We start from the raw sequence: 25,001 nt of genomic DNA, 5'->3' as shown, positions 1-25,001 counted from the left end.
ATAGAAGCCACCCAGGCCTCGGGGCAGTCCCAGGCTTGAGTTCTGGCTCCAACACTTGGGGATCTATTGTGGGAAGGACCCAGTGGGGTGAAGTGTTCAAAAGCCCGTTGAGAACTTGAGATTGTAGATGGGGACCACTTGGCTCTTCCACCGAGTTGCCCGGAAGCCACATTATCTTCTTATGTCTGTTTTCTCATTGGTAAAATGGGCAGAATAGGACTTCCTATTCTGGGGTTGTTGGAAGAATCTGGTAAGGTCAGATCGGTAAGGCTGTGTGTAAAAGGAAGTGGAAATCCAGGGCAAAGATGCAGGTTTGGATGGCAGTCTTGACTTATTTTCGTAGGCGTGCCTTCTCTGCATTCTACACGTCAGGAAACCTCTAGGGAGAAGATAGGAGTCGCTCAAAGTCACAGGACTTCTGGGGGGGTGAAGCTGGCATTGGGATCTAGGCCTGTGTGATTAAAATGCTTATCTCCACGGGCATAGGAGGCCAGGGTCCTCCCTCAAAGCCTGTGTTACTACACCAACCACCTCCCTCCCCTCAGGATGCCTTCTGAGAAGGCCACGTGGGGGCAGGGAGGGTAGGTGAGTGCAGGCCTGCAGAGAAGCTGCTGGGATTGACTTTGAACTTGGACCATCGATTCCTGAGAAATTCCAGGTAATTCTCCCAGCCACAGTGCTCATCCAGTCATTTAACCTCCCTTGGACATCTTTCATTACCAGAAGGGGTGGAGGCATGGACCGGACAGGTGAACACATGCATGTACAGCCAGAGACTAATGTTGGGGTCCGTGTCCTCCGGGGACCTGAGACGCTGGAATCCGCACCATCCGCAAGGGCCGGGGACACTTTGCTACTCTGGGTAAAGAATCTGGAGCAGTGCATCTTTGGTTTCTGGCTCTCTGGTACCCTCCTCTTGGTCAGGCTATGCCCTCCTCTAACTTCTGTCACATTGGGCACATTGGCTGAGACAGAGCCCCATTTCTTGGGATAGTCTCCTGTGCCCCCTTATTGCTTCTGTATCTTCAGTGTACTGTCTCATCAAAAATTACCCGACTAATTGTGGGGCAGGCATCCTATTCGGCAGGAAGACCTGGCCTTGTCCCCCTTACAGAGAGGGTATCGGAAATAGTATCTTTAGCAATAGTGAACACCCGTGGGTTATGCTTTTGGTTGACTGTTTCTGAAATCAGGCCCTGCGTGTAGAGAGGATTCCATAAAGCTTCAGATGATGGAGTGAAAGGACATTTTGAGTATGAAGCATTTATCCTTCCAGGGTTTTTGCAAAGATGAACAATGGGACGTTCAGAAGTTTAGTGACTCCCCAAGAGCTCTTGGCGGTCAGGAGCATTCCTGGGTCACCTGGGTCTGGATCCCACGCCCTCCCCATTCTGTTGCACCTGCTCTAGTTTTCCTGCAGCCCAGGTGGGGGCTGACTCCCGACTTCTTTCTAGCTACCTCATCCCCGGGCCCCCTGCCATTTCACAAGCATGTAGCACACGCCTGCTGTAATGTGTCCAGCCCTCCAGTGGGCACTTGGGGAGGGTGTATAAGCAAGCTTAAGAGGCAGCTTTGCCAAGTAGCTTACTGTCCTGTAGAAGACGGGCTCCTGACCTAGGGAACATTCCGTGAGGCAGAAGGATGGCAGAGGCCCTGCGCACAGTCACCAACCCCCCGGGAACCCTTCAGGGGCTCAGAGGACCGGGTCTGAAGTAGTTGGCGTAGTCCTGGGCTCCAGATGAGGCGGGCCTCTAGGGCAAAGACAGAAAACGTGCCCAAACTGGGTTTAGTGCCAAAGGGAATTCATCGGGTCAGTCCCTGAAAGCGTGAGATCAAAGGTGAAGTGTCATGACTCAGTTTCTCTCTGTCTCTGGACTCGGAAGTCCTCCGGCGTGGGCAGGTGGTTACTAGGCTCCAGCTTTCTGTCCTCCCAGACCTCACAGTGCCGGGAGGGGTACCGGTGGCGCTTCGGAGGTAGTGAAGTTCTGTTGGCTTGGGTCACATGACTCCCTAAGCTAATTGCTGGTGGGGGGGGGGTGGCGCGGGGGGGAGGGCTGGGCTTGGGCTGGCATACACTTGAGTCCCGGGCTCTGCTTCTGGTCCGAGCAGGCGCTCAACTCTTTGTAACTGTTCCCTTACAGGGTCCCATCCCCAGGCCGCTGCTTTGGTACAGGTGGATCAGAACTTCCTCCCACTTACAGTTTCAGAGCGTGACAGAGGGTGACCACTCTCTTCTCTACACAGTTAAAGGAGTTGCCTCTAAAGAACCACGGAGGGTTCTTGCATCCTCTGAGGTTTCTGTTCTGCATCTGTCTCCCCAGGCTAGGGGACCCCCAGTCCTGGTCTGCCAGATGAGGTCTCTGGGGCATGTGGGGAGATGGGGCTTTAAGAATTTCCTGCTCTGTCAGAACATCTAGAGCTAAAGTGCACCCCTGCCCCTCATGGACAGTCAACAAAAGTTCATGTTTTTGTAAGGAATAGTTTCTTTTCCAGAAAACCTGAACGGGACCCTGCTCTGGTGGTTTCTTAAGTCTCGAGGTGGAAAATGGGCTCTTTGCTCCACCTGGGGCCACTTCCCCAGGCCTTGCTGGTGTTCCCATCTCATTATTCGCATCGCGGCTTGGGTACCTCCCCCATCACATTACCTTATATCTCTGTGACTCGTGTCGCCATCTAAAGTAGCTTACTTGTCCTCTGTTCCCCTTGAGGGCTCCCTCGCTCACTGCTCTGTGCTCAGAAGAGTGACTCTTAGCTCTGCCCACATCTTTCAGCCCTGGAAGAGCTTCTGAAATGCTCCGGTCCTGTCCCTGGAGTGTCTGATTTCACTGCTCTGGGGCCCGGGAATCTGTACTTTTTAAGAGCTCCCTGGTGAGTCCAAGATGAAGCCAGGGTTGATGCTCACTGGGCTAGAGACCTGCTGTCCAGTGGGATTGGCATCACCTGGCAGCCTGTCGGGAATGCAGAGTCTCAGGTCCACCCAGGCCTCCTGAATCAGAATCTGCATCCCAGCGAGATCCCCGGGGGCCATGCGTGTGCACACTACCGGCCCAGAAGCACTGAGCCAGGATGCTGCCTGACCCTTTGTAGGCATTCAGTTAAGTATTTGAATGTTGAATGAAGGCTAAGACTTGGGATAACCTAGAGACTTTCCTGGAAACCAGTGGGTTTCATTTTTGAATGTAGGGAAGCTTAAAAAAAAAAAATCATCATCATTTTTGACCCCTGAGGTCTGTGGGAAAGTCCTTATCTTCCCCCAGAGATCGGTGCCTCTTAGGACTTAAATTTTTCTTTCACAGTCTATGAAGAGGGAGCACTGCAGAAGAGAGGTGGGTCCCTCCACGCAAAACGCATGGAATAGGAACGAGAGGCCGTGACTTTGAACTGTCTTAGCTCGGGCTGCCCTAACAAAATGCCACAGACGGGGTGGCTCAGATGTGTATTTCTCACAGCTCTGGAGGCTGGGGAGCCCAGACGTGGTTCCGGGTGAGGGCCCGCTCCCTGCCTTGCAGGTAGCTGCCTCCCTGTGTGCTCACCGGGTGGAGAGAGAATCTGAGCTCTGGTCTCTCTTCCCCTTCTTATGAGGGCACTCCTGTCACCATGGGGACCTCGCCCTCATGGCCTCTTCCAAACCCAGTCACCTCCCAGAAGTCCCACCCGACTCCCATCACCTTGGGAGACTAGGGCTTCAACGTAGGAATTTGGGGGTGGAGACAAACCTTCAGGAACTAGAGTTTGTATATGTCTCTGGCAGTGGCACCAGAGTGGGAGGAACCCGGGATTCTGTCACCTGGAGGCTCTGACAAATACGGATGCCTGGGCCTAGCTCTGACCTGTGAGATTAGGACTGGTGGCGAGCATGTCCTGTGGCTGACTTTTGGAGCTTCTGGGAACCATGCTGTTCCCCCTCGATCCTCCAAAATGGGTTGTCATTGACATGTCCCATGGGCCTCCTCTGATTACCCAACCCAAAGTAGGCTCCTTTTTTATTTTATTTTATTTTTAATGTTTATTTTTGAGAGAGCATGAGCAGGGGAGGGGACAGAGAGACAGAGACAGAATCTGAAGCAGGCTCCAAGCTCCAAACTGTCGGCACAGAGCCCGACATGGGGCTCGAACTCACAAACCACGAAATGGTGACCTGAGCCAAAGTCGGACGCTCAACCAGCTGAACCACCCAGGTGCCCCAATAGCCTTCTGGTCACCGGTTCTCTTGTCCTTGTTCTTTGTAGACACAATTGTGCATTGTTATATTGTTGGTTTACTTCCCGACTGAGCGTTGTTTGCTTTTTAAAACGAGCAGATGCTTCAGTTTTTCCTTCTGGGACAGTAAGGGGGTGATAATTACATCCACCTCAGAGGATTGTTAGAAATAAAGAGTTGATACCCTTGGAATTCTTATATGCTTAGACGTTAGCTTCCGTTGTCCTTATTTTCTTTTCTTATCTGCGTCCCCCAGACACGATACAGTGCTTGTGAATTGTAGGTCCTGGGAAACTATCTGTTAATTGAATTTTATGAGGACAAGTTAAGTAGGGATCCTGCCAAATGTGTATTTTTTTCCCCCTCAAAACAAATTTTTTAAAAAATATTTTGAAGATTTGGGATGTTGGCAGTTGGCCCACCTTGCAGGACTAACCTCTAAATTGAGAAACTGTTAGGTTTTTTTGCTCTGGACAATGAGGTGTTACTTTACACGTTGGCTGTAAAGCTGGGGTGGGTCCTCCCCCCCCCCCCTTTAGCTGCCTTTTCCGTCACATTTGAAGTCGTCAGTGCTCTGTCCTCCACAATGTCCTGCCTCTTCACTTGTGTGCCCAATATCCTATGCCTGTATTCGAAAAAAGAGAGGGGAGATTTGCCCCCTCCTCACACCCCCACCATTGATCCTGGAGGGATTTGCTTTGTCTCGTTTGGTTTGCTGCTTTCTCTTCTTGACTTAAAAAAAATATTTTTTTCAATGTTTATTTACTTTTGAGAGAGGGAGACACAGAATCTGAAGCAGGCTCCAGGCTCTGAGCGGTCAGCACAGAGCCTGATATGGGCCTCGAACTCCTGGATTGCGAGGTCATGACCTGAGCCAAAGTCAGATGCTCAACCGACTGAGCCCCCCAGGCACCCCTGGTTTTCTGCTTTTCAAATAGTCTTCAATTTGAAATGGCTGATGACTATGTGTCTATCTTTGCTCAGGCTGCTATAATAGAATTCCAAAGACCGGGTGGCTTAAACACCAGAAATGTCTTTTCTCACAATTCCAGAGGCTGGAAGTCTAAAGGCCTGATCCGGTTCTGATGAGAACTCTTGCTTGTGGACTGCCCTCATTTTGCTATGCCCTCACGTGGCCAGGAGAGAGAGGGAGTGAGAGCCAGCTCCCTGCGGTCCCTTCCTGTAAGGCCCCTGATCCCATCAGACCAGAACCCTGCCATCACGACCTGGTCTAACCTAGATCATCTCCGGAAGGCTCGATCTTCAAATATCATTACTTCGGGGCTTAGGGCTTCAACATAGGCATTTTGGGAGGACGCAAACTTTTGGTGTCCATGGAAGGAAAGCTGGGAAAAGACGGCTGCTGGGGTGACGGGTACATGAAAGAGATCTGGGCACGGAGGCAGTTCCTAGGCTTTCAGGAGAGCAGAGTGGTGGATGTGGGCTCTTGATGGAGGCTCTTCAACGGTTAAGCTGGCTCTGATCTACCCTCACCCGTGATTCTGTGCCAGGGCTGATGCACGGCCACAGTGGGAGGAGAGGGGGGTGGTGAAGGTGGTGGGGCGGGCCCGCACATGGGAGTTGACGTGGAGGCTGGGTTGGGAGGAGATGAGGTCACTGAGCAGGTGAGCGCTGCAGTGGGTCTCTGTAGGCGCCCGTGTGTGGGGAGCAGAGGTGCGGAAAGCATGAGAAAGCAGGGGTGGGGTGGGAGGAGGGGACCTAGAGCCGCAGAAAGTACATCAGGATGTGGGTGTGGAGGTGAGGTGCTACTGGGGACGTGGCTCAGCGTGTGGATTCTGACCCAGTGTCTGTTCGAATGCTGCTTCAGCAGGCTTGGGAGATCAGCACATCTGAAGTTTTAAAGTTGTTACGTAAACGCAAACCCTGACTCAGAGAAGCAAGGATTGAACTAGTTACTGGGTGCAGCGAGGTCAGTCCAGTTATGGCCCCAGGGGGGACAGGGACAGAAGTTCCGGCCCGGGGAGGGGGTTTGCTGGGTGGGGCAACCTGCAGAGTCAGGTGGTTTCCTGGGTAAAGGGTCCCCAACCACCTTGGAATGCTGATGGGCTTGCACAGCCACCAGCCCGATCACAAGTGGAGGCCCAGGAAGATGGCAGCTCATCATCAGAGGGATCGTTCTTTGCATTTGGGGGGTTGGGAGTAGGGATGTTATTACAGAGAATCAAATGGCTTAGGGACCAAAGATCTGGGTCCCGGTATTGGCGCTCTCTGCAGCCACCAGAAAGGGCTCCTTCCCCAGCAAGCACCAGCTCGCTGTTTCTTGGAGAAGGCCGTTTGACGGGGTGAAGGCAGATGTGTGGGTTTGAGCCCCCCCACTGGCCGGCTGTGTGACCTTGGGCAACTTACATAATCTCTCTATGCTTCAGGTTTTCTATTTTGTCAACTGAGGATAGCAGCAGTCCCTACCTGTCTCATAGGGCTGCTGTAAGACTGAGACCACATGATCTATGGAGGCATTAAGTGTTTCAGGTGTCCCAAGCACATGGCTCCTGCTGTCACTGTCATTGTCATCGTCATCATGGTGGCTACCACCTGCTCCTCCTAACCTCCCTTTTAGGTGTGTGCTGTTAGTGTCTTCATTTTGCAGATGAGGAAAGGAGACTCAGATGAAATAACTAGTCCGGGGTCACCTAGCTAGCAAGAAGTGAGGCCAGGGGGGGGGGGGGGTGTGTGTGTGTGTGTGTGTGTGTGTGTGTGTTTAATTAACAGAATGTTGTGGAGCAGTTGTAGGTTTATAGAAAGATTGAGTGGCAAATAGAATTCCTGTATCAATAGCTTCCCCTACTAATGTCTTGCATTACTGTGGTACATTTGTTGCCAACTAACGTCCAGAGTTTACATCAGGATTCACTCTTTGTGTTGTACTTCTGATGAGTTTGGATGAATCTATGATGATGTGTGTCCACAATTATGGGATAAGACAGAATAGTTTCACTGCCCTAAATATTCCCTGTGGAGCCTTTTAATTTGGATGGGCTGAGTTGTGAGCCTATATCCTTATCCATAATTATCAATGGATGGGTGGGAAAAGATGATTTGGAAATGGAGCCTTCCACTGCCACTTCCAGTCTCTGTCACTGTCTGGGCACCCCACTGTCTGGGAACCCCATTGAGAAATGGGGTGCCTGTTCATTGCAGTAACACACATCTGTGTGGGCTCTGCTTCTGGGTGTGTTTCTAATAGTGGTTTGTTTGCAATCAAAAGTTTGTTCCCACCCCCACTTATCTTGAGAAATAGTTGACGTACATACCCGTAGAAGTTCAAGGCTTCAGTGTGATGGTTTGATGTGCATATATTGTGAACCGATTACCACAGTGGGTTCAGCTAACATCCATCTTCTGTGGACAAGTATAAAGAAAAAAAACATTTCTCTCCTTAAGATGAAAATTCCTGGGATTGACTCTCTTACCAACTTTGCCATATACCATGCAGTCAGCATGGTTTGCTGTAGTCACTGTGTTGTATGTTAGATCCCTAGGATTTAATTCTCTTGTAACTGGAAGTTTGTACCTCGTGACCACCTTCCTCCAGTATGCCCTCCTCGACCCTCCACCTCTGGCAACCACAAGCCTGATCTCTTTTTCTGTGAGTTTGGTTGTCTCCTCCCCACCGCCTATAAGTGAGATCGTACAGTATTTGATTATTTGACTTATTTCGTTTAGCATAATGCCTTTAAGCTCCATCCATGGCATCACAATGGTAGGATTTCCGCCTTTTTTGTGGCTGAATGATATTCTGTTGTGTATATTCCATATATGCATCTTCTTTATTCAGCCATCAACGGGCACTTAGGTTGTTTCCACATCTTGGCTGTTGTGAATAATGCTGTGAATATAGGGAGGGGGCGGATATCCTTTCATTAGTATTTTCATTTCCTTCGGGTATATTCTCAGAAGTGGGATTGCTGGGTCATATGGTAGTTCCATTTTTAACTTTTTGAGGAACCTCCATACTGTTTTCCATAGTGGCTGCACCATTTTACATTCCTACCAGCAGGGCACTGGGTTCTCTTTCCTCCACGTCCTCGCCGATACTTGTCACACCTTGTCTTTTGGATACTGGCCATTCTAGCAGGTGTGAGGTGGTATCTCACTGTGGTTTTAATTTACGTCTCCCCCATGACTAGTGATGTTGACCATATTGTCATGTACTTGTTGGCCTTTTGTAGATCTTCTTTCTAGAAATGTATGTTCAGGTCTTTTGCCCTTTTTAAATTGATTATTTTTTTGCTGTTGAGTTGTCTGAATTCCTTACGTATTTTGGATATTAACCCCTTAGGAGATACATAGTTTGTGAATATTTTTTCCCATTCTGTAGGTTGTCTCTTCACTTTGTTGATACTTTGGTTTTGCAGAAGCTGTTTAGTTTGACGGGGTCCTTCTTGTTTATGTTTGCTTTTATTGCTTGTACTTTAGGTGTTGTATCCAAAAATTCACTGCCAAGATCCGTGTTGAGGAGCTTTATCCCTCTGTTTTCTTCTGGGAATTTCATGGCTTCAGGTCTTACCTTTTAACTTTTTAATCCATCTTGAGTTAGTTTTTGTAAGCGGTGTAAGGTAGGGGTCCAGTTTTATTCATTTACATATGAATATCCAATTCTCCCAGCACCATTTGTTGGAGACCTTTTTTTCTCTGTTGAGTATTCTTGGCTCCCTTGTCCCTTGTCAAAGACTAGGACAGTTGACTACAACACACAGTTGACTGTATATATGTGTGGTCTGTTTCTGGGCTCTCCATCCTATTCCATTTGTTGGCTTGTCTGTTTCTATGCAGTACCATACTGTTTTGGTAACTGGAGCTTTATAAGTTAGCTTGAATCAGGAAGTGTGATGCCTCCTACCTTATTCTTCTTTCTCAGGGTTTCTTTGGCTATTAAAAGTTTTCCCCCCCCTTATCCAAACTATTGGGGCCATCTGCTAGCAATCTCTCCTCCCTACTGGGCCATCTGCTACCCCCCGACTTCCAGATTCTCCACTCTTGGTGCCATGCGGGCCTCCCGCAATCCAGAGAGCGCCCACTCGGCTTCCTCTTGAACTCTGAGGAACATTCCTCCCCAAGTTAAAAATGGAAAGCATTAAGCAGTGCCATGTGTTGCCTTGGGTGGAAGAGAGCTAGTCATTCAACTCCACAGAAAAGCTTTTAAAATAAATTTATTAAACATGGCCCGTTATTGAAGAGGACATTGGAACATAGCGGTTTACTAAAAAAGAAGAAAAATGTGCCAGAACAGTATACACAAGTTTCTCCTGAAAGGACCGTGGAATGCCCCCCTTGGGAAAAGAACAGACAGTCACTGTGTGGCTGAGAAGCCAAAGCAAGGCATGCTCTCTGCTCAGTGGATCATCCCCATATGGATGGGAAAGCATGACCACTCTGTTTTTGGACCTACAGTGCTCTTTGCTAATTCAGCACCGTGCAGGGCTCCAGCCCTGGGTCTCCTAGCAAGAGAAATCAAATGCAACATGCATTTCTGAGTGCCTGTGCACTCTGCACCGGGCTGGGCTCTGAAGCCTCAATGGCCCGGGGCCCTGCTGTCATGGAATGCACCACGGAATAGGGGAGACAGGTGGGGGGGGGGGGGCGGGGGTGGTGCTCAGATAACTCAGAACTGCCTGTGGCAATTGCCTCGGGAGGAAAGAGTGCAGTGGTTCATGGGAATGGTGCCCTTCCCGGGGATGACCTCTGATCCCAGCCTTGAAGGGTAGGAGGTGGCCGTGGAAGGACATGCTAAGCAGAAGGCACAGTGTACTTGAACACGCTGCCTGGGAAATCGCAGCATCACGTCTGTACCTGCAGCAATGCTTGCTAGCAACCGCTGCTGCTTGCTCACCAGCTCTCCGAGGGGAGAGCGAAAACAAACACCTCCTAAGATTACCGTGCAGAATAGTAAGTAATTAGGCTTTGGGGATTTAGCAAGAAGTCTGTGCTTAACCAGGGCTAGGGCTGAATCAGATTACCTTTTTTTTTTTTTTAAAGCAGAAGGAGGGGGGCCGGGGCTGGGAAATGTACCGGACCCCAGGGTGGAGTTGGCAGACTGGTTCACGGGGGCCCTACTGAGCCAGAGGTAGGACAGTCACCCCAGTTCACAGGTGGTGCTGAGCTCGGTGATTGCTCAGGACAGATTGCGGTTGTACCAATGGAGATGTTTGCCAGTCCTTCCCCACCAGCCTGTGAGCTCCTAGAGGGCAGGACTGTGTCCCTGGCATCCTTGGTTCTGAGGCTAGCTAGAATGTGGTGTCAATTCAGCTTGCAGCCAATGGTGACGGGACGGACAGACCCCCATCCATCTACCTGTCCAGGAGCTTGCCCCGCAAAAGTGGCTGTTGTCTCCTTAGCTGCCCCTTCTAGCCTGATGCCTTGGGACAGATCAGAACAATCAGCCAGGAGGGATTAAGGGTTCAGAAGGTGGACTCTGAAGCCAAACTGCCTGGTTTCCAGTCCTGTGTTTGTCCTTCCCAGTTAGGCGACCTTGACCTTGAGCTAGTTACTTTGTCTGTGTTCTAACCTCAGGGAGGGGGAAAGGTTTGTTTTGTTCACAGAGGTAGCCCAAGCTCTAGAGCAATGCCTGGTGTGTGGGGGTGTGTGTGTGTGTGTGTGTGTGTGTGTGTGTGTGTGCGCGCGCGCGCGCCGTTGTAGGAGGCCACGCGGTACAGCGCTCACAAGAGTGCCTGGCACAGAGCAAGTGCTGTACAAATTCTTGCTGCTGAAATTATCTCTGAAAAATAACTTGTGTTAAACTATAATTTTACAGGATAAACGTTTAGGACTGGCCTCTGATGCAGGATTGAGGGTGAATTTTGTCAATGCAGCACTTGCTTTATTTCACGTTCAAGTTAAAAATGAACATCTGGACTGGGGCCCCTGGGTGGCTCAGTCGGTTAAGTGTCCGACTCTTGATTTCGGCTCAGGTCACGATCTCCTGGTTTGTGAGTTCACACCCTAGTTGGGCTCTATGCTGACGGTGGGGAGCCTGCTTGGGATTCTCTCTGTCCCTCTCTCTCTGCCCCTCCCCTGCTCACTTGTTCTCTCTCTTTCTCAAAATAAACTTAAAAAAAATGAACATCTGGACTTCTGTTTGCTTGTTGTTAAGTTTTTGAGGATGAGAAGCTGTTGACTTTTGCATGGCTGATGCTGAAAGACTGCCCAGCCCATACAGGCTGCATTGGGTCTCCCGATGTGGGTTTTAAATCTGGTCCTTCCTGTTGGTGATGTGGGATGTGATGAATGAGGGATTTGGAGACCAGTTTGTGCTCTGGCCCTGACACAACCTGTACAGTTTTGTATAAGACACTTTGCTATGGGAGCCTTAGTTTCCTGCCTGTGAAATGGGCAGAAGGGTGTTTCTGTTACTTTTATGAGCTTTGAAGATTAAGTGCAAAGTGCTGTGAGAATGTCGTTACCACTGTTTGCACAACTGTGGTAGATGCTTGCCCCTTTGAAGGCTTCCTTCCTTGTGGACCAGAGAAAATCAGTTATCTGGGCTTTTCAGAATTGATCCATAAAACCGCAAAGAGGATTTGGCCGAAGCGTTGTGTTTGGCTCGGGTGAGGCAGAGGGCCTGTTGGTGGACGCTTTAGGCAGAATGGAAAGATATGGAGATCATTTCGGTTGTCCCCACACATACCAGCCCTTAGGACCCTGCCATCGGTTTCCCTCATTTCATGCTATAAATGTCTGCCTTCATTCCATTACGCATGCCAACTTCAGGGACCAGCATTTTAGCTGGGCTGATCTCAAGCCAGCTGGTTCAGCTCTTGCCCTTAGACATGTTAAAATAATCACCTGTATGAAAAAAAATTACCCTACTTAAGAGGCCTCCTGAGGACAGCTTCTCTGAGCTCAGGTCGGAAGCCATCCTTGGGTTTAATGTTTGGTTGCTGGGTGAATGCTGACTGGCCAACCCTGTCTGCTGGGCCGGTGGGGAAATGGAAACTGACCTGGATGTGGACCCTGCCCCCGGGGAGCTTCGATTCCGGTGGAGAGGAGCAGAGTTGACAAAGTTAACCCCTAATACGAGGGGGAGTGTGAACGGCCGCAGTCCCTATGGTGGGAACAGAGGAGGGACAGTTAAGTCCTGGATGTCAGAACCAAGAGGTGCACCACATCAAAGGGGTCCCTGAAGATGGGCAGGTTGACTTTTGAAGGGTAATAGTGGGGTTGACCCACGAATAGCACTGTTCTCCGTGCCTGACGTGCACCACCTTGCTGGCCCATGTGACAGTCTTGGGAAGGTAGGTGGTGGTATCCTCATTGGTGTGATACCCATGTTTTTAAAAAAGTTTTTAAATGTTTATTAATTTTTGACAGAGAGAGACAGAGCATGAGTGAGGGAGGGGCTGAGAGAGAGGGAGACACAGAGTCCGAAGCAGGCTCCAGGCTCTGAGCGGTCAGCACAGGGCCTGACGCGGGGCTCGAACTCACGGACTGCGGGATCATGACCTGAGCCGAAGTCGGATGCTCAGCCGACTGAGCCACCCAGGTGCCCCGACCCATTTTTTACAAGAGGTGTGAGCAGCAGGGATTCGAACGTGGGCGGCCTGGCCCCAGAGCTCTTTGGGGGAAGATGAAGGGTCCCCTGGCTGAGGGACAGGTGGGTGCTCGGTAAACCGGGGCACAAGGTGTGTGAGCAGGTAGGCTAGGCAGGTCACCTGTGGTGAGTGTGTGCGGGACCGAGAGCCGTAAACACCCGAAGGCCTTTGGGTGGTGGGGGCCAGTGGTTCCAAGCAGCTCTGTGTTTTGGGAAGATGACTCCGCGGGCCACGTGGGACGATAGCTTCAGCTGAGGCACATGTGAAAGTACTTGGCATTATGCCCGATGAGCTTTTGGGGACCCAAAAAAAAAACAGCCCGAGAAAACAATTGGAGCTATCGCTCCATTATTTAGGCGAGACGTAGGCAAAAGCGATAGTCTCACGGGAGAAGCTGAGCAATAGCTGGGGAGGTGGAGGCTACAGATCTCAGCAGGTGCTGGATTTGCAAGCTGAGAGGCGGGGGCTGGCTCTGCTCCCAGGTGCAGGTGGATGGTCCCTGGCACCACCTTTATCCAAGATGGGGGCCCGGGAAGCACTCCTTCCTTTTGTAGATTTGGACCCCTGTATGGGGACCCTCGTCCAAGAAGAGTCTTGGACCGGGCACAGCGGCTGGTGTCTGTCCTGAATTTCATATTCCTAAGTGTGCCTCTGACATCGGACATCCGTGGGTGGGGTGCTGATTGGATGTTGGGATGGGGGAGGGGGAGAGATCCTGTCCTCCTCCGTGAGTCCCCAGGTTAGAAGGAGAAGGTGGACTTGTACTCTCCGTGCGTGACCTGGAATGACGCTCTGTAATGCCCAGCGTGGCTGGAAGGCATCACGAAGCGCGCAGCATTTGAGCTGTGCTTTGACGCAAGTGGGTATTTGCTAGACAGAAGGGAGTGTGCGGCATTTTCCTGGTGGTGGATGTGGTGATCGCAGACGGAGGGTGGTACAGAGCCTGGCCGGATCAGGGATAAGTGTGGTGGTTTTCAGTTGGTCTTGGGTTTGGGTCCTTGAGGGGACGTGGCGGGCCCTGTGGCTGCATTGTGCCAAGCCCAAGGTGCTACCGTGCTCGGGCGGCTGGACTCCCTCTGGCTCATGAAGGGTTTTAAGAGTCAGAAAGATTGACTCTCGCCTCCCGAGTGACTGCTCACCCCTCTTTTCACCCACGTGCAAGGACCCTGGGCACCTGCCGGGCGGGGAGCTGAAGGGACACAAAGGTGTGGATCTTGGCCCCAGGGAGCGCGGCTCAGCGGAGCATGGAGCCCTGCCCTCATGTTCCTTCTGCACTCCACCTCAAGTGTTGGGACACCCGGCTTATTACGCTCTTTACATCAGCATGGCTGAATCCCAGCAGGACTTTGCAGGTGCTTTTGTGAGAAGCCACACATTGGCATTTAAACAAAACCACGGGAAAGAGTTTATAAAATGTAGAGCACCGCGTGTACACAAGAAAGGGAAGGCTCTAGGGTCCTTTCTCTGCGGGACAATCACTACTTAGAGCCTCTTCCTGGTTTCCTTTTCTGTCCCTCTCCACCCCCTCTGATGAGCAGGAAAGGGGGGAACCGAGCCCTCTTCCTGAAAGGGCATTCAGGTGGGCACCTGGCCCGGTGACAACAGCCTAGCCTCCCTTGGTGTCCTGGTGAGTTTCGTGCCTCACCTTATTTGGAGACGAGCACAGGGGCCAGGGGACCACTGACATGCCTGTGCTGTGCTCTCCGTGAGTGCAGGGAGCCTCCCTGTAGGTGGCGGATGAGGGTGTGGACACGGCACTGGGTCCTGCAGGGCAGGAGGGGTGGAAGAGAGCCAGGAATAGTCTCTGCGCTTGAGGGTGGTCCCAGCCCGGAGAAACCGGGTACCAGAAAAAGGTGGAAACGTCCCAGAGGCCCACAGGAGTGTTGATAAAGGCAATTAATGGCGTAGATAGAATGACTTTTAAGCGAAGATTAGGGAAGCTAAGTGGCTCTGGCCAATTAGCTAAGCCTCCCTGAAAACACTGTGGGAAGGGGCACTGGATGGTTTCGCAAGATTCACCCGGTGCCTAGAGGCTGTACCTGGGGAATCGGCAGACCAGGGAGGGGAAGAACCAGGCAGCCGGCCTCCCCGAAGTGCCTCTCAAAGGAAACCTTGGCTTCTCCAACAGCCTCCCCAGGAAAATGGAGGGAAATCCCATCACCTGGGGTATTTGGATTTGGCAGCGTGCTGGAGAGAGAGAGAGAGAGAGAGACACACACACACACACACACACACACACACACACACACACACACACACACACACCCACACCCCCATGTTGGCTACAGGGTGGACTGGCCCCGGCCCTTGTGTCCCGTCTCTTCTCTCTCCCATTTCTGGGTAATTCTTCTGTAGCCCCGGGGGAGGGCAAGCCCTTGAAAGAATTGCTTTGAAATCATTTAAACTATGCTTGTTTTTCCTGAGCTGGCAAAAATCCCAATGTAGTGTGGTGTAACTAAATGACTTGTGGGCTTTGGGTGACCCGAATGCATTAGCAGGAAGAAGGAAAAGAGGAGAGGGGGTGCAGACCACGTGCACGGGGAAGATGTTGCTGCTGTTTCTGCAGCCGCCCCCCCCGCCCTCCCCCCCCCCCAGCTCCAAGCTCAAAATGAATGCTTAGAATCAATCATGTCTGAAGGGACCTGAGAGGAAGGCAGCAGGTTTTGAGCTCTCTTCTGCCTCTTTAATGTGCCCGTGATCACCTGGGGGCCTTGTTAAAGGGGCAGATGCAGGGGGAGGTCTGAGGTGTGGCCTGAGGCTGTGCATTTCTGACAAACTCCTGGGTGATCTCTGTGCTTCTCTGGAGACCACACTTAGAGCAGTGAGAACAGTATGGAGTCTGCTGGACCTGGGCTTGGGTCCCAGGCCTGCCAGTGAGCTGTGTGGCCTTGGGCGGGTTTCTTGGTCTCTCTGAGCCTCCACTTTCCCCATCAGTGAAGTGGGGGTCAAAGTGCTTACCTGGGGCGGTGGGGGGGGGGGGTCTTGGCAGAAATAAGAGACCATACCTGTGGGCTGTTTTGCTTGGTGCTGTGACTGCTACTGAACCAGAGCTCCGGGATGTGAAGCTTGACCCAGCATTCCCTGAGCAGCACCGGTCCGCAGGTGGTCTGCCCCCTCCCTCCATCTCCTGCTCAAGAAAACTTCCATGATCAAATAAGTCTGGGAAAGACTGTAAAGTCTGCCTCTGGTGAGGACAGAGGGGGCCGCAGCAGTGTGTTCAAGGTTCTGGAATATTCTGCAGTAAAGAAACCTTTATACTTAGGGGCACCTGGGTGGCTCAGGTGGTTAAGCATCCAGCTTCAGCTCTGGTCACGATCTCGTGGTTCACGAGTTCAAGCCCTGCACCGGGCTCTGTGCGGACAGCTCAGAGTCTGGAGCCTGCTTTGGATTCTGTGTCTCCCTGTCTTGCTGTCCCTCCCCTGCTCTCACACTCTCTCTCAAAAATAAACCTTAAAAAAAAAAAAAAAAAGAAAAGAAACCTTTACACTTACAAGCATTCTGTTTTGGTAAAATGCACAAAACCGTAAAATTTACGATTTTAACCATTTAGAAGTTAAATGCCGCTGTAGTTGAACGGCATTAAGTAATTCACAGTGTTGGGCAACCGCATCTCTAGAACGTGTTTATCTTCTCGAACTGAAACTCCATACCCATTAAACAATGATTCCCCATTTCCTCCATGCCTGAGCTCCTGGAAACCACCCTCTACTTTCTGTCTCTCTACCCCAGGTACCTCATGATAAACAGAATCCTGTGGCATCTGTCCTTTGTGATTGGCTTATTTCACTTAGCATTATGTCCTCGGGGTTCACCCAAAATTTTATTCCTTTCATCTAATGCATATACCATATTTTGTTTATTCATCCATCGGTGGACACTTGATTGTTTCCACCTTTTAACTGTGGTAAATGATGTTGCTATGAACATGGGTGTGCAACTATCTGAGCTTTAAACTTGCTAAACCCAGTATTTTCCAAATATTTGGGGTGTGTGGGTATGGATGGAGAAATGCCTAACAATCCAACCCACTATTCCCAACCTTGCATGTTACAGTATATGAGGAAATTTCAGGTCTGTTGCTGAGGTTTTCAATCCTAGCTGTGCTTTGGACTCACCTAGGGAGCTTGAAAAAAAAATTTTTTTTTACCCATGCCTGCCCACCCACCCCTCCCTCCCCTGCCCCCAGACCAATTAAATCAGAATCTGTAAGGCTGGGACTCGGGTGGACGTGTTCTCCAAGCTCCAAGGTGGTGGTAAGGAGCAGCCAGGGTAGGGAGCTCTGCAGGGAGGGGTTCACTCCCAGCTGCAGTGTGGTGGCAGGACAAGAAATGAGGCCTGGAGAGTCCCAGGACCTCGTGTGCTGCAGTCCCCCATGAGTCTTCCTCACCCAGATCAGGCTCCAACACTGGAGTTTCTGCCACGGGTGTGCAGGGTGGTGAGGACGGTGTGCCCAGGAGCAAGGGAATGATCTGGTAATTAGCAGCCCCTCGGCCTCAGTCTCCCATAAATCCATCCCATTATCGACAGGTATCTGTTACCCACCTCTCTAGGGAGGCCGCCAAAGGTCCTGTCCTCAAGGAGCCAACCTGGTCAGGAGGCAGGCCCACACTTACCTGAAATCACCAGCGATGCCTTTGGGTGCCCAAATGTGGACGTGCCTTACCGTAATTATGCAGAGCTAAATGCAGATCCGATGGGGCATTTCTGATTTTGATATTTTACTGAAGTCTCCTTCGTTGATGAGATCTCATGCATTAATAAATCTCCTGCATTAAGAGCACCACATTCAAATATTTCTCATCCAGGAAGATCGCTGTTGATTCTCCTTGTCACCTGGAGATTGAGAGCTAGAGTTTCTGGCCTTTGTGCTATTGGCCACATGGCCTGGGCTTGGAAACACTGCCCCTCCCTGAGATGGGGATTTGTCTCTGCGGGACTTGACCTCAGGAGCTACTGTCTAGTAGCCTGCTGTCCCTATTTAATTTCCAGGGTCTGGCAATCTTGGTTGCCCAGTCTCACTTTGGTCTGATGTGTAGTGATGTGGGGGAAACATTTAACGGCATTTATGTTATTCTGTAAGCATATTATGGGCCTGGGAAAAAACCAGCCAAAAGTCCATTTTTACTCCAGGTTCTATCTTTGGACTTGCTCCACTCTTTCCAGGAATGTATGATGCTGGGGTTTGCTTGATGGGGTCTGTTGTGGCTCATCTGTTCATTCACCTCTTTCTTTTTATAATCCTATTTTAGAAGTATTTGGATGCCATCCCGTGTCTTAAATTGTAGTACCCAGTCGTCTTATTTTCCGGGGGTAGTTGGCAGACAAGGTAGAAAGCAGTTTGCAGACTTAATCAGCAATTCACTGTCACTCTCCATTTCACTGAGTGATAGCTGTCTGGAGTTGGCTAATCCTTGAGGCCAGATTTTTTCCCCCAGATACTCTCCCTGCCTCTCAGACTGATGGGGTTCTCCTCTCAAACCTTCGCTGCCTCTGAGCTAAAAGTCTGCTCGGGCTATCTGCTCACACACTCCTTTGTTCATTTAGCCAGGAAACTCAAGAGCCTCTGATGTGGGAGGCACTTTGGCAAGCGTAGACGAATTGAGCAGGGCTCTCTCTAATACAGTGCGGGAGGGAGGAGGAAACATGAATCCAGATATCAGCGGGTTGTCATGAGGAAAGGAACTCTCTTTCTGCCAAAAAACAAAACAAAAGAAAACAAAAAACAACCCAAAACAAAACAAAAAAATCGTCCAAAGCCAAATCTAGCCCTCCGTAAACTCGTTCAGTGACTGCGTTTGCACTGCTTAAAGACATACTCCGTGCAGAATACCCCAGGGAGGAAGACTGATGCCATTTCCAAGGATCCTAAATTATTGTCCAACAGGAAGGTGAACTGTGAAGTACAAATAACTGACCTGCTCTCCGAGGCTTGAGGGACGCACATCGACACACCGGCAGGGGTCAGGGCTCAGAGAAGAACCAGGTGTTTCCTTATGCGTCTTCATGGAGGAATTGGCTGTAAGGGTGTTGACAACCTTTGACCCTTATGGATGGAGGGAATCATGTGGACTGAGGTCTCGAGGCAGGGCTTTCTGCAGTGGCTCGTGTGACTGTTTGCATTTACCTGACTTTAGATCTTCTTGAATAGGTGTGGATGCGACTTGCATTATAGGCTGTTCAATCCTATACTTGCTTTGGCCAAGGACACGGCTTAGACCATACCTGAGGGGAGCCATAAAAGCCATGTGTGTTTCTTCCAGCTCTCACTCTTTTGTCCCCTTTCCCATGAGGATGGAGTGTCCTGGGTGGGACTCCTCCTTCTGCTTGGATTCTAGAATGGGAAGACACGCAAAGCCAACCTGTGGTTGCCAGTATGTGATGCGAATGAGAACTAAGAGTGTGTTGTATGATGTTTGTATGAGGTTTCAGGGGGTTGTTTGTTACTGTATCATAACCGATGGTTTTAGCGGGCGAAGGCTGTCGGATACGGTCTCAGCAGTAGAATAGTGTGATTTGCTCACGAGTAGTGTTAAGCGAGGGGCGGGAGATCTGGGGAAGAGGGATCATCTTGGAATCAGATGACAGCAGGCTTCTGTTGTCCAGCTAAGAAGTTTGGGTTTCTTACAAGGTAGTGGGAGTTGGAGGAAGGCTTCTGAGCCAAAGACTGAGCCGATGAGGCACGTGCTTTGGGGAGATGACTCCAGCCTCGCGGCAGAGGATGGAACTGGTCCTGAGGTGATACTTGACCCTGTTCAAGGGTCACAAGGAGTGGGTCCTGGTCACATGGGGGTACAAATGGAAGCTGCCTGGAGGTGAAGGAGGGAGGGAGGGAGGGAGGCACAGGGGCCGGGTTCTTGCCGGGGAGGGAGCTTAGTCTTTTAGTCCCTCCACAAGCGAGGAGAGCCTGGCTGACCTCACGTGTTCCATCTGGCCAGCTTGCCAAGTGCCCTGCGCTGCCCGTGTCACAGCAAGGTATCTGGGTGGATTTCGGGCTGTCTCCTGGCTTTGAAATGTCCTAAAATCCTGCTGCTGCCCAAACTGTTGTCCGGGCAGCATGGAAAGATTTGATGGAGCCTGGCTGAGGGAATGGACAGAATGCCCAGTCAGGGTGCTCTGTACCCCAGGGGCAAACTTCAGAGCAACCCCATGAGGGACTCAGGGATTTGGCCGCTCCACTCACGGATTCATTAATCATTCATTCAGGAAATGATTAAGAGTGCAGACTCCAGGGGAGCTTGGGTGGCTCAGTCGGTTAAGCATCCGACTTCAGCTCAGGTCATGATCTCACGGTTCGTGAGTTCGGGCCCCGTGTGGGGCTCTGTGCTGACAGCTCAGAGCCTGGAGCCTGCTTCGGATTCTTTGTCTCCCTCTCTCTTTGTCCCTTCCCTGCTTGCACTCTGTCTCTCTCTCAAAAATAAATAAAGAAGTGCAGACTCTGGAGCTGGATTGCCCGAGGGTTTGAATCCTGGCTCTGCCACTTAACTGCCCGTGACCTTGGGCAAGTTCCTCATTAACTCTTCTGTGCCTCAGTTTCCCCATCTATAGAACGGTGGGTGATGACACCCCTGAGGTGAGTAGTCTTGGTGAGCAGTGCGTTACCATAATTAGAGCACTGGGAACAGGCTTTGACCCATGACAAGGGCTGCTACAACAGTGGGTATTGAGCACCTGGGCCGTGCCTGGCACTCGGGGATGTGGTGGTGAACAAAGAGTCCCTGCTTTCTTGGAAAACAGTTTGCTTTCTTGGAGGAGGCAGAAGATAAATTTGTGGGTAGGTAGACGTATAATGTGAGCTGACGAATATCCTGAGAAAAAGAAATGAGGATAAGGAGGTAGTGACCCAGATGGGTTTGGGGACCTAAAAGAGAGCCCAGGGAAGGCCTGTTAGGGGGCGAGGTCTGCATGTGGTGAGGGGGGAGGGCCTGGGTGTCTCTTCTGCCGGAGGAGAAGTACTGGGATCTGGGTTTCGGGCCAAGGGAACAGAAAGTGCAAAGGGCCTGAGGAGGGTGTTTCTGGGGCAGGGAGACTAGTGTGGCCAGAACAGAGGGCACTCCCGGACTATTTCCCCTTTAAGAAAATTTTTTTTCACGTTTATTTATTTTGAGAGGTGGGGGGAGGGGCAGAGAGAAAATCCTAAACAGGTTCCACACTGTCAGTGCAAAGCCTGACGTGTGGGTCTCGATCTCACTAACCGAACCGTGAGATCGTGACCTGGGCTGAAATCCAGAGTCAGAGCACTTAACTGATTGAGCCACCCAGGTACCCTGAAGCTTTCTGTTTCTATTTACTGTTCAGATTTTATAGCAAATGGGATTTAAAAAAAAAAAAAAAAGCCACGCAGGAATATGAAGGTCTGTTGTCCTCAAACCTTACGCTGTTCTTGGAGCTTCACTTTTCCATCTATAGAATGGGGCTTATCCTCCCTACCTCTGGATGACTGGGAGGGGGGACGGGACACATGAGGCCACATGTCCTCAGTCTCTGCACACAGGAGGTGCTCAGTAAACATTAATTATGGGAAAGCGTGATCTGCGGGCAAGGAGGGAAGTCTCTCTGGAACGTAATATGTTGGGCTGAAATCTGAGGTCATGAGGGAGAGATGGGCATCATTTAACCGTCTATTAAAAGGGCCTTGGGGCGCCTGGGTGGCGCAGTCGGTTAAGCGTCCGACTTCAGCCAGGTCACGATCTCACGGTACGTGAGTTCGAGCCCCGCGTCAGGCTCTGGGCGGATGGCGCGGAGCCTGGAGCCTGTTTCCGATTCTGTGTCTCCCTCTCTCTCTGCCCCTCCCCCGTTCATGCTCTGTCTCTGTCTGTCCCATAAGTAAATAAAAACGTTGAAAAAAAAATTAAAAAAAAATAAAATGGCCTTATATTCACGCTGTTATTCACATTGCGGTAATAGCTGTTTGCGGGGGTAATTTTACTTATGAAAGGGGAAAATGATTGTCACATGGTGAATTGGCATTGAACTAGGGCTGTGGTTTTTGACTTCAGTTGCTTATTAGAGTCACCTGTGGAGATTATACCCCCACCCCCACCCCCACCCCCCCAATGCTGAGGCCATACCCCAGACAAATTAAGTCCGAACCTCTAGGCCGTAGGCCAGTCTGCAGTGGTTTTCAAGGCTCTCCCAGTGATTTGAATCTGCAATCGCCGTTAAAAACTAAGCTGGGGGGCACCTGGGTGCCTTCGTCAGTTGGGTGTCCGACTTCAGCTCAGGTCATGATCTCGCAGCTCATGAGTTCAAGCCCCACATTGGGCTCTGTGCTGACAGCTCAGAGTCTGGAGCCTTCTTTGGATTCTGTCTCTCTCTCTCTCTCCCCCCCTCCTCTGCTCATGCTCTGTCTCTCTCTGTCTCAAAAATAAATAAACATTACAAAAAATTTTTTTTAAACTAAGCTGGGTTGGGTGTGGATGTCACCTCCCTTGCTCTGGAAGATTCTGCAGGGAGACTTGGGCACCCCTGTGGTTTGGGACTAGGGTGGGAGAGGTGGGGGTGGGGTTGGAATAAGAATGACCTCAAGGTCAGGGTCCCACCGAGCTTCTTCCTGTGTGGTCCTCACTGCCAGTATGGTTCCTTTATGTGGCTGGACATAACGTTACGTTTAACCTTCTAAATGCTTTACACTTGACTCTGTATTCTTACTAAAAAATACACAGGCTCTTCTATGGGTTCTGATATCAGTCTCCTATTTCTTCCTCCTTGGGAGCCAATATAGCGATGAGGTGCATTCCTGATCCCAGTTAGTGTCCCCCACTGGGCTCATTTTACCTGGTTTGTGCTGGGATGCTTCGGATCTTTTAAGGAGCGAAGGGCACGAGGATCCTGGTATGTTGCCTTGCGGTGTAAGACCTCACTCATGGCAAAAGGCGGACTTGGGAACACCAAAGCTTCGAGGTAAGCTAGCTGCCAGGAAGGGATGGTTTGTCTCATTGGTTACTGAGATTCTCATTGTGCCCTTATTGCTTTGGCTGCCAGGAAACTTAAACTGTGTTTTATTCTCACTTGCCTTGCATCCCTTAGCATTTTTAAGGAATATAATTATCCATTCTGTCTTTATCGTTACTTCTGCGTCCTAGTACTTGGCTTTCAGCCTTTGACTCTGATCTCAAACCTTTTTGAAAGTAGCTGGGTTATAAAAATACTTTTGTCCTTGTTTTTTTTTTTTTTTTTTTTTAAGAAAGAAAATGATGTTAATGATACAACACAGATTTTATTTTGAGATCTAGGATACATAATTATACACCAGATAAAATGCATAGAACTCTATCAAAATATCAAAAGTAGCACCACTGTGAAAATTATTATGAAGATAAGGAAGCCAATTTCATCAAACTTAATTTTCTCCAAAGTAACATAGTTTCTTTTTTTTTTTTAATTTTTAATTTTTTTTAAATAGGCTCCACACCCAACGTGGGGCTTGCACTCATGACCCTGAGATCAAGAGTCACACATTCTTCCAGCTGAGTCCACCAGGCGTCCCAAAGTAACATAGTTTTCTAGTGAAAACTATGCATTTGGGTTCTTCTGCACGGCTTTCCTTTCATTGCACTCATTCTGTTTTTGTTTAATTGAAGTATAGCTGACATACGATGTTACGTGGGCTTTAGGTGTATGTTACAAATACTTTTAAAGAAAATGATGGAAGTCAACCCCGCTTGGTAGTTTTTATTTATTTAATGTTTATTTTTGAGAGAGAGAGAGAGAGAGAGAGAGAGAGAGAGAGAGACACATAGCTTGAGTGGGGGAGGGGCAGAGAGAGAGAGGGAGACACAGAATCCAAAGCAGGCTCCAGGCTGTAAGCTGTCAGCACAGAGCCCGACGCGGGGCTCGAACTGATGAACTGTGAGATCATGACCCGAGCCGAAGTTGGACGCATAACCAACTGAGCCACCCAGGCGCCCCAACCCAGCTTGGTAATTTTGAATGGTGACTGCATATTCGAATCACTGGGAGAGCCTTGAAAACCACTGCGGAATGGTCCATGCCCAGAGGTTCGGACTTGATTTGTCCGGGGTATATCCTCAGCATTGGGGGTTTATAATCTCCATAGGTGACTCTAGTGGGCATTTGGGGCATCACCCTGGTCCCTGATACCTGATTGGGAAAGAGTTGTTCTCGTCATGTGCAAAGGAGGAGTTAGGACGTTACAGCTTCTTTTGTGACTCTGTCCTCCTCCTCCCCACGAGGAGTGGGGAGACTTGCTCAGGAGGTGATGTGATGGAGGGAGCCGGGCACTCAGCGTCGGACACACTAGAATTTCAATCCTGGCTTCTCCACTTACTATTACATTTGGGCGGGCTTTAACCTTCTTGAGCCTTCGTTTACTTATATATGAGGTGCAGACCATCCTAGCCCTGGAGGTTTATTTTGCAGATTGGATCAGCTGAGGTGGAAACAGCAGTTGGCATGGTGCTTGGCACCTGAAAACTCTGGTGGGGTAGCATTTTTCGCGTGATTATTGCTCTAAGTCAGGGGCAGCAGACTATTGATGGAAAGGGCCAGAGGAAATATTTTAGGCTTTGCTGGCATCCACTATTGGTGGCAACTGCCCCACTCTGCTGTTACAGGGTGAGTTGCAAAGGAGTGTGCAGGACTGTGTTGCAATAAAACTTTATTAACCCCATGTGCCAGCCCCCCCTGCTCTAGGTCACAAAGTCAGTGGGCAGTTTCCTTTTTTTTTTTTTTTTTAATGTTTTTATTTGTTTTTGAGAGAGAGCGCAAGTCGGGGAGGGGCAGAGAGAGAGGGAGACACAGAATCAGAAGCAGCCTCTGGGTTCTGAGCTGTCAGTGCAGATCCTGACATGGGGCTCGAACCCACAAACCATGAGATCATGACCTGAGCCAAAATTGGACGCTCAACCCGCTGAGCCACCCAGGCGCCCCGGTGGGCAGTTTCCTGATTCCTAGCCCCAGGGGACCACACTGGGCACATCAGAAATGGAGACTGCACGGTAGTTTTTTGTTGTTCATCGCTTGGTTTTCTGGGTTAACTTTTCCCCTAAGAGTCACACGGAGGTCTAATTTCAGCTAGAGAAATCCAAAATGGGCTCAGCATGTCCATGTATCTTCTCTGGGCCTCATCTGATGTGTGTGGGGAAAGTCCTTCTGAAGCACAGTGTTCTAAGGGCCCCCTTCGGTGATAGCTTTTGGAGCCCAAGCCTCTGTGAATGTGGGAGCAGTGATTACTGAGACTCTCGCATACAAGTGACCACCTAAACTCTCGAAGGAGCCCAGACTTTGCAGAGG

At 50.2% G+C, this 25,001-nt stretch overlaps 1 protein-coding gene across 2 annotated transcripts in view; it reads left to right on the top strand.

Annotated features, from left to right (window-relative positions):
- The window catches only part of SLC24A4 (solute carrier family 24 member 4), a 173,310-nt gene that overhangs the window by 3,518 nt on the left and 144,791 nt on the right, over positions 1 to 25,001 (top strand). The gene's annotated exons all lie outside the window — the stretch shown is intronic.

Source organism: Puma concolor, chromosome B3, assembly GCF_028749965.1.
Source record: "Puma concolor isolate L17-30 chromosome B3, mPumCon1.1.hap2, whole genome shotgun sequence".
NCBI lineage: Eukaryota > Metazoa > Chordata > Mammalia > Carnivora > Felidae > Puma > Puma concolor.
Note: the sequence above shows the minus strand (reverse complement) of the source record. Positions and strands in the feature narration are given on the sequence as shown.